The sequence below is a fragment of the Mobula hypostoma genome, chromosome 10 (genome assembly GCF_963921235.1).
Source record: "Mobula hypostoma chromosome 10, sMobHyp1.1, whole genome shotgun sequence".
Taxonomy (NCBI): domain Eukaryota; kingdom Metazoa; phylum Chordata; class Chondrichthyes; order Myliobatiformes; family Myliobatidae; genus Mobula; species Mobula hypostoma.
Genome location: NC_086106.1, coordinates 35,420,642 through 35,431,551, shown reverse-complemented (window position 1 = coordinate 35,431,551; position 10,910 = coordinate 35,420,642). Strand labels below are relative to the sequence as shown.

Below are 10,910 nucleotides of genomic sequence, written 5' to 3'. Positions count from 1 at the left end.
GCTCTCACTCCATCCTCCCACCACCCCACTAGGAATAGGGTTCCCCTGGTCCTCACCTACCACCCCACCAGCCTCCGGGTCCAACATATTATTCTCCGTAACTTCCGCCACCTCCAACGGGATCCCACCACTAAGCATATCTTTCCCTCCCCCCCCCCTGCATTCCGCAGGGATCGCTCCCTACACAACTCCCTTGTCCATTCGTCCCCCCCATCCCTCCCCACTGATCTCCCTCCTGGCACTTATCCGTGTAAGCGGAACAAGTGCTACACATGCCCTTACACTTCCTCCCTTACCACCATTCAGGGCCCCAAACAGTCCTTCCAGGTGAGGCATCACTTCACCTGTGAGTCGACTGGGGTGATATACTGCGTCCGGTGCTCCCGATGTGGCCTTTTATATATTGGTGAGACCCGACGCAGACTGGGAGACCGCTTTGCTGAACATCTACACTCTGTCCGCCAGAGAAAGCAGGATCTCCCAGTGGCCACACATTTTAATTCCACATCCCATTCCCATTCTGACATGTCTATCCATGGCCTCCTCTACTGTAAGGATGAAGCCACACTCAGGTTGGAGGAACAACACCTTATATTCCGTATGGGTAGCCTCCAACCTGATGGCATGAACATTGACTTCTCTAACTTCCGCTAGGCCCCACCTCCCCCTCGTACCCCATCTGTTACTCTTTTTAATGCACACATTCTTTCTCTCACTCTCCTTTTTCTCCCTCTGTCCCTCTGAATATACCTCTTGCCCATCCTCTGGGTCACCCCCCCCCGTCTTTCTTCCGGACCTCCTGTCCCATGATCCTCTCGTATCCCCTTCTGCCTATCACCTGTCCAGCTCTCGGCTCCATCCCTCCCCCTCCTGTCTTCTCCTATCATTTTGCATCTCCCCCTCCCCCTCCAGCTTTCAAATCCCTTACTCACTCTTCCTTCAGTTAGTCCTGACGAAGGGTCTCGGCCTGAAACGTCGACTGCGCCTCTTCCTATAGATGCTGCCTGGCCTGCTGCGTTCACCAGCAACTTTGATGTATGTTATTTATTTGCAGTACTGTGCATTACATAAGGTGCCAAGTGTTACATAAAAAAAGATAAAAATAATAGATTATGCAATTGTTTATTGTTTCTGCTGCTGCCTCCCAAATACTATTTTGTAGACATCGAACACTGTCTGTGGACTGTGCTCCTCCGGCAGCCTCCGCAGCATGTCAGCAAATGCTTGCACAAACCTGGAGACCTCATCATTTTCATTCAGCAGTCTTTGTTGCAATCCCACCTTACGTTCTTCCAACTAGATGAACTGCTGCTGAAACCAGTCATCACGTCCTTTCCTCTTCTTCCTCTGTGCTATCCTTGGGCTGGGGAGCAGAGGAGATGCCTCACTACTTGATGATGATTCTGCACTTAAGATAGAATGTCTGGCAGTTGGTTTTCCTCAGCAACTGAGGAGGTGGACAACCCCAAGGCTGAATCATTTCTGTCCTGTGATTATGAAAGAAATTGCAAATAGTTTAAGTTAGTCTTTGTAATTATACATACAGGTAATACATGCATTCAGTGTCTGTACACGGATTGGCAGAGCTATGAAAACGAGAAAACGGCATATGCCTACATTGGCAGAATACTGGTTACTGTATTGCGTTTGCTTTATGAGCAAGCCAGATACAATTAAAGCCTATTACATATTACATTTCTCTTTCACGGAAGAATCATCTTTGCGCAAATCAATATGCCATGTTTACAACTAGACAGTATTTCTGCATACCTCAATATGGTTTTATCCCCCCTTGTTCAATCCCTTCCTACCTATGTTCGTGACTCTTCTCACGCTCTTAAACATTTTGATGATTTTAAGTTCCTTGGCCCACACTGCTTTATTTTCACCATGGATGTCCAGTCCCTATATACTTCCATCCCCTATCAGGAAGGTCTCAAAGCTCTCTGCTTCTTTTTGGATTCCAGACCTAATCAGTTCCCCTCTACCACCATTCTGCTCCGTCTAGCAGAATTAGTCCTTACTCTTAATAATTTCTCCTTTGGCTCCTCCCACTTCCTCCAATCTAAAGGTGTAGCTATGGGCACCCGTATGGGTCCTAGCTATGCCTGTCTTTTTGTTGGCTTTGTGGAACAATCTATGTTCCAAACCTATTCTGGTATCTGTCCCCGACTTTTCTTTCGCTACATCGACGACTGCATTGGCACTGCTTCCTGCACGCATGCTGAGCTAGTTGACTTCATTAACTTTGCCTCCAACTTTCACCCTGCCCTCAAGTTTACCTGGTCCATTTCCGACACCTCCCTCCCCTTTCTAGATCTTTCTGTCTCTATCTCTGGAGACAGTTTATCTGCTGATGTCTACTATAAGCATACGGACTCTCACAGCTATCTGGACTATTCCTCTTCTTACCCTGTCTCTTGCAAAAATGCCATCCCCTTCTCACAATTCCTCCATCTCCACCGCATCTGCTCTCAGGATGAGGCATTTCATTCCACGATGAGGGAGTTGTCCTCCTTTTTTTTTAAAGAAAGGGGCGGAGACTTCCAGTGGTGCTCTGAATCCTCACCCTATGATCAGCTACATTTAAGCTAACTTTTAAGGCACCGACCTTTACAATACCTTGCAATGGATTGTCATTATATACTTGGATGTTTTTAAGGTCCGGTATGTCTAAGAACGGGAAAAATGGCAAACCTCCTGTCAGACCGAAAGCTACCAACCCCCATCCGGTTGAATTGGCAGTAATTATGCAAGCTATATCGGATTTGATTCGTGCGGAGATTTCTTCTAAACTAGAGAGAATCATCGATGAAACTGATAATATGAAAACAACTATCATGGAACATCAGACTGCTGTATCTAATCTCCAAGTTCATACACAACAGAATGAACTTAAGATCGGAAAAATTGAAGAAACAATTACTACAATGAAGAAAAAACTTGAATTCCTTACCTTTAAAAATTCTGATTTAGAATGCAGAATGCGTTGTCAAAATATAAGAATTATTGGACTCAAAGAATCTGCCAAATCTGAAGACCCTATTAAGTTTTTCTCTCAACTTTTAAAAGATTCATTTCCCACCGTGTTTCCTGATCAACCACCACCATTGGATAGGGCTCGAAGTCCCATTATACTTGTCTAAGTCAGACAAACCTCGGCATGTTATTTTACATTTTCATTATTTTCAAGACAAGGAAAAGTTGCTTCGTTTTGCTCAACCTAAAGGGTACATTATTTTCTTGGATCTCCGCTTTCGATTGGTGGAGGATTTTAGCAAACAGGTTCACGACCAACGTGTTCGTTATAGATCTGTGATGGCAGAATTCTACAAGATGAATTTAAAACCTGTGCTGCAATATCCTGCACGTTTGAGGATCCGATTGTCTGATCTGTCTTCCCATTTTTTCGACTCTCTGTCGGATGCCGAGTTACCTGGATCAACATTCGCCTTCAACATCCTAATCACACTATTAAATTATCAGTGCCTGATTGGAGTTTGTTAATCTGTTGGGTTTTAATTTCTTTTTTTTGCTCTGAGGGCAGAAATTTTTCTTTTTGTTTAATTAATATGGTTGCCAAATTCTTTTTTTTAAACTGCGTCATTCCTTCTTCCCTGGGGATTCTGGGTGGCCACTCCCACAGCATCATTTTTCGTACCTACCTGGAGGCCTTAAACTTTGTAATTTTTTGTTCCCTAGTCTATGCAGACATTTCTTTTCCTTTCCTAATTATAAGGTTTGTTGTATGTCAACGGTTTTTTATATATATATTTTTTTTCTTTGTAATATATCATTATAATCGGTGTACTTCTGAATTTATTTTTACTTTTTTACTGTTTTACAACTTTAGCTGATCCTTTTATATATACACTTTTTTACTGAGTGTCTATCGGAAGTCATGGGGATAGATTTAGTGCTTGCTTCTATCTGGCTAGTCTATTTAAGATTTAGCTTAAGGCTTCTGGGGTGGGGGTGGTGGGGGGAGCTTCACTTTTTAGTTTTTTTCTTCTTGGGCTATGCTTATATTATTGTAGTACTTTTCGCGTCCTCTCTCTCGGTTTCTCATGTTTACTCTGTTCCCTTTCCGGGTTCGTGGGTTGAACCTATTGTCAATCCTCCCCTTACTTGAGGATTGACTTTAGGTGTTATGGATTCTACTAATAATTTTGTCTCTTGGAATACTAATGGTCTTAATCATCCAATTAAAAGGAAAATAATTTTCAAAGTATTCGGGAGACTTAAAGCACATATTCTATTTTTACAAGAAACCCATGTGCGGAGGGGGGGTCAGATTATGCTTTTTTAAGTTCTGGAAGGATCAACATTATCATTTGAATTCCAATGCCAAAATTCGAAGAGTTTCTATTTTCATAGATCCCTCAATTACATTTGTGCAACAGGATATTATCTCTGATCCGAGTGGTAGATTTTTGCTAGTTAGTGGTTTACTCCTTAATAAAAAGGTAGTTCTGGTTAACGTTTATGCTCCAAACTCGGACTGTCCAGAATTTTATAATTCATTATTTAATTTGTTCCCGAATTTGAATGAGTTTTCAATAATCTGGGGCGGAGATCTCAATACCTGTTTATCCCCATCATTGGACCGCTCGGCCCCTATACGGACACTTCTCAATAAATCTGCAACCTTGATTAATTCATTTCTCTCAGATTTGGGGTCAATGGACATTTGGCGGTTTCTGCATCCCCAGGGAAAAGACCTCTTTTTTTTCCCCACATGTTCATCACTCTTACTCAAGAACTGATTTTTTTTTTATTAACTCTCGTCTTATTTCTTCAGTAGTTAAGTGTAAATATGATACTATAACCATTTCGGACCATGCTCCACTTAAGCTTTCTATTAAACTATTGGCCAGTACGCAAAATAATAGACAATGGCGGTTTAATCCGCTGTTGCTTCAGTACTTGGATTTTGTTAATTTTATGAATGAACAGATTGATCTTGTTTTTACAATTAACAGTACAGACGATACTTCCATGAATACTCTTTGGGATACTTTTAAAGCTTATATTCGTGGCCAGATCATTTTGTACTCTGCTGCGTTGAGGAAAAGGCTGAAGGAGGAAGAGCTTGCTCTTGTGGACAAGATTAAGGAAATAGATAAGAAATATGCTACAGCTCCATCTGAGAAGCTGTATAAACAAAGAACTGAACTTCAAATGGAATACAGTTTATTACTTTCGTCCTCTATTGCAAATCAATTAATGAAGACGAAGTGAATTTTATATACATAGTGACAAAGTTGGTAAACTGTTGGCTAATCAGCTGAAGACTAACTCCATTAAATTTCAAATTAATCAGATTTATAATCAAAAAGATCAACTAACATTTGATCAAGCTGAGATTAATCAATCCTTTTTTGATTTTTATTCCTCTTTATATCAATCAGAATCTCCACGAGATTCTAAACATACGTGTGACTTTTTAGATAACCTAGATTTCCCTAAGATTACACATGATATATCCTCTAAGTTAGAATCTTCCTTTACTACTGATGAGATCAAGAATGTTATTTTCTCTATGAATTCGGGGAAAGCTCCTGGCCCTGATGGGTTTACCGTGGAATTTTTTAAATTTTTTGCACCCTCATTAGTCCCCTGGTTATTCAGGATTCTGGAGGCCTCATTAAAACTTGGTAAACTACCAGAATCCTTTTATAGAGCATTGATCTCTTTAATACTAAAGAAGGATAAAGACCCCGTTCAATGTGCATCTTATAGACTAATATCCTTGCTAAATGTTGACTCTAAGATTTTTTCTAAATTATTAGCAAACAGACTAGAAAAAGCACTTCCTTATATTATTTCAGAAGACCAAACGGGTTTTATTAAGAATCGTTATTCTTTTTATAATATTCGTACACTTTCAAATATTGTCTATACCCCGTCACAAAATGATCCTGAATGTATCATTTCTCTAGACGCTGAAAAAGCCTTTGACAGGGTCGAATGGCCCCACCTATTTAAGGTGCTTGAAATGTTCACTGCAGCCCGAAATATATATCCTGGATCAAACTGTTATACCACTCTCCTATGGCCTCAGTTCGTACTAACACTCTAAATTCACCTTTTCTTCCTCTCTTTCGAGGTACCAGACAAGGTTGTCCTCTTAGCCCTTTATTATTTGATATTGCATTAGAACCTCTTGCAATTGCTATTCGAGAATCTCCTAACATTATTGATATAAATCGTGGGTTAAAGTCTCATAAAGTATCACTTTACGCTGATGACTTACTTTTATATATTTCTAATCCTCTAAAATCTATTCCAGCATCTTTAGATTTATTAGCACAATTTAGTCTTTTTTTCAGGATACAAATTAAATCTTAATAAGAGTGAACTCTTCCCTATTAATAAGCACGTTCCCTTATAGCAGAACCTGCCATTTAGATAGGTTAATAATCATTTTTCTTATCTTGGGGTTAAGATTACCTGTAAACATAAGGATTTATTTAAGACTAATTTCTTCCCCTTAATTAATCATATTACACAACTTTTATTTAAATGGTCTCCACTTTATTTAACTTTGACTGGTCGTACTAATGCTGTTAAGATGTTTATTCTGCCAAAATTTTTGTATATATTTCAGGCATTACCAAATTTTGTTCCAAAATCCTTTTTTGATGAAGTAGAAAATCGAAAATCTCTTCATTTATTTGGCAAAATAAAAATCCAAGATTAGGTAGAATACATCTACAGAAAGCTAAGAGAGATGGAGGCTTGGCATTACCTAACTTTAGATTTTCTTTTTGGGCAATTAATATTCAACACATGAAATTTTGGTTACTTGACCAAGATACACTATCCATTCCTAAATGGGTGGTATCGGAATTACATTCTGTTCAAGGCTAAGCACTTGGCTCTATATTAGGATCTTCTCTTCCCTCCAATTTGAAATGGTATAAGCAGGTTTGCAACCCAATAGTTAAACATACCTTACGTATCTGGTTTTAATTCTGAAAGTCTTTTGATCTTAATCAATTTGTGCTAGCGATTCCTATTATTGGCAATATGTTTTTTCACCCCTCCTCTACGGACCGTGCCTTTCAAATTTGGAAGACTAATGGCATATCACGGTTTTTGGACTTATTTTCAGATGGTTCCCTTATGTCTTTTGAACAGTTATCTAACAAATACAATTTATCAAGAACACATTTTTAGATATTTGCAAGTTAGAAGTTCCCTAAATACCATACTTCCTTCCCTTCCGACGTTACCCCCTACAAATATTTTAGACACTAACATTAACCTCAACCCGTGTCAGAAAGGTGTAACGGCTATTATTTATAATACTATCATGAAACTTGGGATAGCTCCATTCGATAAGATTAGGACCAACTGGGAAAAGGAATTGGACCTCACTATCTCAGCGGATGACTGGGCTCATATTTTACAACTAGTTAATACTTCCTCTATCTGTTCCAAACATTCCTTAATTCAATTTAAAGTTGTCCATAGAGCACATATGTCTAAAGACAAATTAGCTCATTTTTATTCTCATATAAAACCTCTTTGTGATAGATGTCATGGCAAGATAGCCTCCTTGACCCATATGTTTTGGTCTTGTCCTACACTGGAAACTTTTTGCAAAGACATTTTTAATATTATTTCAAAGGTTTTGAATAGTGATATTTCTCCCCATCCTATCACTGCTATCTTTCGATTACCTAAAACTTCCAGTAATTTATCCCCCTCAGCGCGTAGAATTTTTGCATTTCTTACTTTAATGGTGAAAAGGTGTATTTTACAACATTGGAAGGAGATTAACGCCCCAACTACGTTTTTCTGGTTCTCTCAAACGACTCTGTGTCTACGTTTGGAAAAAATCAGAAGTAATCTTCATGATCCTTCAGTTAAATTTGAACAGACCTGGAGATCTTTTATCCAATATTTTCATTTAATGAAACTATTTTTTTTCCTCTCTGATCATATATATACTCCCTTCGTGGATTTTATCTGCTATTAGTGGAGGTCAGGTTTGAGGACATGATTGTTTAATCTGTTTAAGTCTACTATTTACCTAGCTAGCCCATTGCTTTGCTTTGTAGCTGAGTGGCACGGTAGTTTTTTTTGGGGGGGTTTTTTCCTCCTTACCATTATATATGAAAAACTAGTATATAATTATATTACCTTGTTATTTTATAACTAATCTATGTTGTTTTCATTTTTTTTTGTGTTAATATTTCTTGTATATCTATATCATAACAATGTATTGGTTGCTGTATGTTTTACCTTGTGTGTACTAATTCAATAAAAATATTTAAAAAGAAAAAAAAAGGGGCTTCCCTTCCTCCACCATCAACTCTGCTCTCAACGCATCTCCCCCATTTCACGTACATCTGCTCTCACTCCATCCTCCCATCACCCCACTAGAAAAAGGGTTCCCCTGGTCCTCACCTGCCACCCCACCAGCCTCTGTGTCCAACATATTATTCTCCGTAACTTCTGCCACCTCCAACGGGATCCCACCACTAAGCACATCTTTCCCTCCCCCTCGCTTTCCGCAGGGATCCCTCCCTACGCAACTCCCTTGTCCATTCGTTCCCCGCCCCCCATCCCTCCCCACTGATCTCCCTCCTGGTACTTATCCTTGTAAGCAAAACAAGTGCTACACATGCCCTTACACTTCCTCCCTTACTACCATTCAGGGCCCCAGACAGTCCTTCCAGGTGAGGCGACACTTCACCTGTGAGTCAGCCGGGGTGATATACTGGGTCCGGTGCTCCCGATGTGGCCTTCTATATATTGGCGAGACCCAACACAGACTGGGAGATCGTTTTGGTGAACACCTACGCTCTGTCCGCCAGAGAAAGCAGGATTTCCCAGTGACCACACATTTTAATTCTACATCCCGTTTCCATTCTGGTATGTCTATCCACAGCCTCCTCTACTGTAAAGATGAAGCCACACCCCAAGTTGAAGGAACAACACCTTATATTCAGTCTGGGTAGCCTCCAACCTGATGGCATGAACATTGACTTCTCTAACTTCCGCTAATGCCCCGCCTCCCCCTCGTACTCCATCCGTTATTTATTTATATACACACATTCTTTCTCTCTCTCTCCTTTTTCTCCCTCTGTCCCTCTGACTATACCCCTTGCCCATCCTCTGGGTTTTCCCCCCTCCCCCTTTTCCTCTTCCCTGGGCCTCCTGTCCCATGATCCTCTCATATCCCTTTTGCCAATCACCTATCCAGCTCTTGGCTCCATCCCTCCCCCTCCTGTCTTCTCCTATCATTTTGGATCTCCCCCTTTCAGATCTCTTAATAGCTCTTCCTTCAGTTAGTCCTCACGCCTGAAACATCGACTGTACCTCTTCCTAGAGATGCTGCCTGGCCTGCTGCGTTCACCAGCAACTTTGATGTGTGTTGACAGTATTGCTCGCTTGCTAGCTAGCCTAAACACAACAACAGGAAGGTTTAGGATACAAAGAACATGTTATGTTTACCTTGTCATCGTCATAATTTGACTCTGTTTCCCGGAGCTTAATACGTGGTGCCAGCCAGGAAAGAGGCAAATGAAACGCCGGTACTTTTTTTCCGCCTGGGTCCCCGCTCCTCCTGGAGAGCTTTTTCCGGGCGTGCACGTACTTGTCCCTCAAGTTTTTCCATCTCTTTGTGCATTCCGTGACGTCCAGACCCATGTTTTTTCTTTCCATGTATTTGATGCCATTTGGCAGACTTTATAGTATGGCGACGAGGAGTCGTACAAATGTACATATTTTCGGACTTCCTCCATTAACCTCTCCTCGATTTGGTCCATTTTCCAAACTTATACTCCTCTCTTCTCTTTCAATTCTGAAATGGTGGAGAAAAAATAAGCAACCGGAAATGCGTAGAGGGAAATGCGATGCTACCAAGCGGACCAATCACAGTTGTTGCAATCTGCGTCGCAGCCACGCGTAGTTACATTGTGGGAGAGCCAGTGGTCTCCAACCACCGGGCCGCGAGGAAACGATATGATTTGGTGATATGTGTCAGCTGTACCTTTCCTCATTCCCTTTCATGCCCACTGTTGAACTTGAACGCACGCGAGGTTATTACCCGCGGGCCATCCATGTCAGCGCGGAAAGAAGATCAACTCCTCGAGCTTGTAAATGACGGCGGGCTGAAAAGTATGTTTGACATAACATCTCTGCTGGCATTCTGAATCAAAGTCAAGGCTAAATATCCTGAGATAGCCACGAAAGCACTGAAAACGTTGCTTCCATTTCCAACATATCTCTGCGAACACGAGGAATTCTGCAGATGCTGGAAATTCAAGCAACACACATCGAAGTTGCTGGTGAACGCAGCAGGCCAGGCAGCATTTCTAGAGAGGTACAGTCAATGTTTCAGGCGAAGGGTCACGGACTGTACCTCTTCCTAGAGATGCTGCCTGCCCTGCTGCGTTCACTATTTCTGCGAAGCGGGGTTTTCTGCAATGAATGCAACGAAAACTAAATTGCAGAATAGACTGGACATAAAGAACCCCCTTCGAGTATCGCTGTGTCCCATCACCCCTCGATAGGACCGTGTTGTTGCAGGGAAACAAGCCCAGGGCTCCCACTGATTCAGCGATATTGGTGTGTTGCAATGATGTTCATACGGGATAAATATGTGCTGTGTGTTTAATATCCAAACGTTACCTAAAATGTTATTATGCTATTGACTTATAAGTGACTTAGCACTATATTCAAGCGAGGAAAATACGAGCTGCGTGTTTAATATTAAATTCGTTAGAGAAACCCTTTCAGAAACGAAATTAGGTGTATTAGCTACATATACGTGACTTGTAGTTGACTTATCACCTATATTCCGTTCGTGTTTAATACCGCCCCCCCCCGGGTTGCCAACTGTCCCGTATTAGCCGGGACATCCCGTATATTGGGCTAAATTGGTTTGTCCCATG

The 10,910-nt window shown here is 41.1% G+C and overlaps 1 pseudogene; it reads right to left on the bottom strand.

Moving 5' to 3' along the window:
- Positions 1 to 1,122: 1,122 nt before the first annotated feature.
- LOC134353278 (uncharacterized) lies at positions 1,123 to 9,782 on the bottom strand (annotated as a pseudogene).
- Positions 9,783 to 10,910: the final 1,128 nt, after the last annotated feature.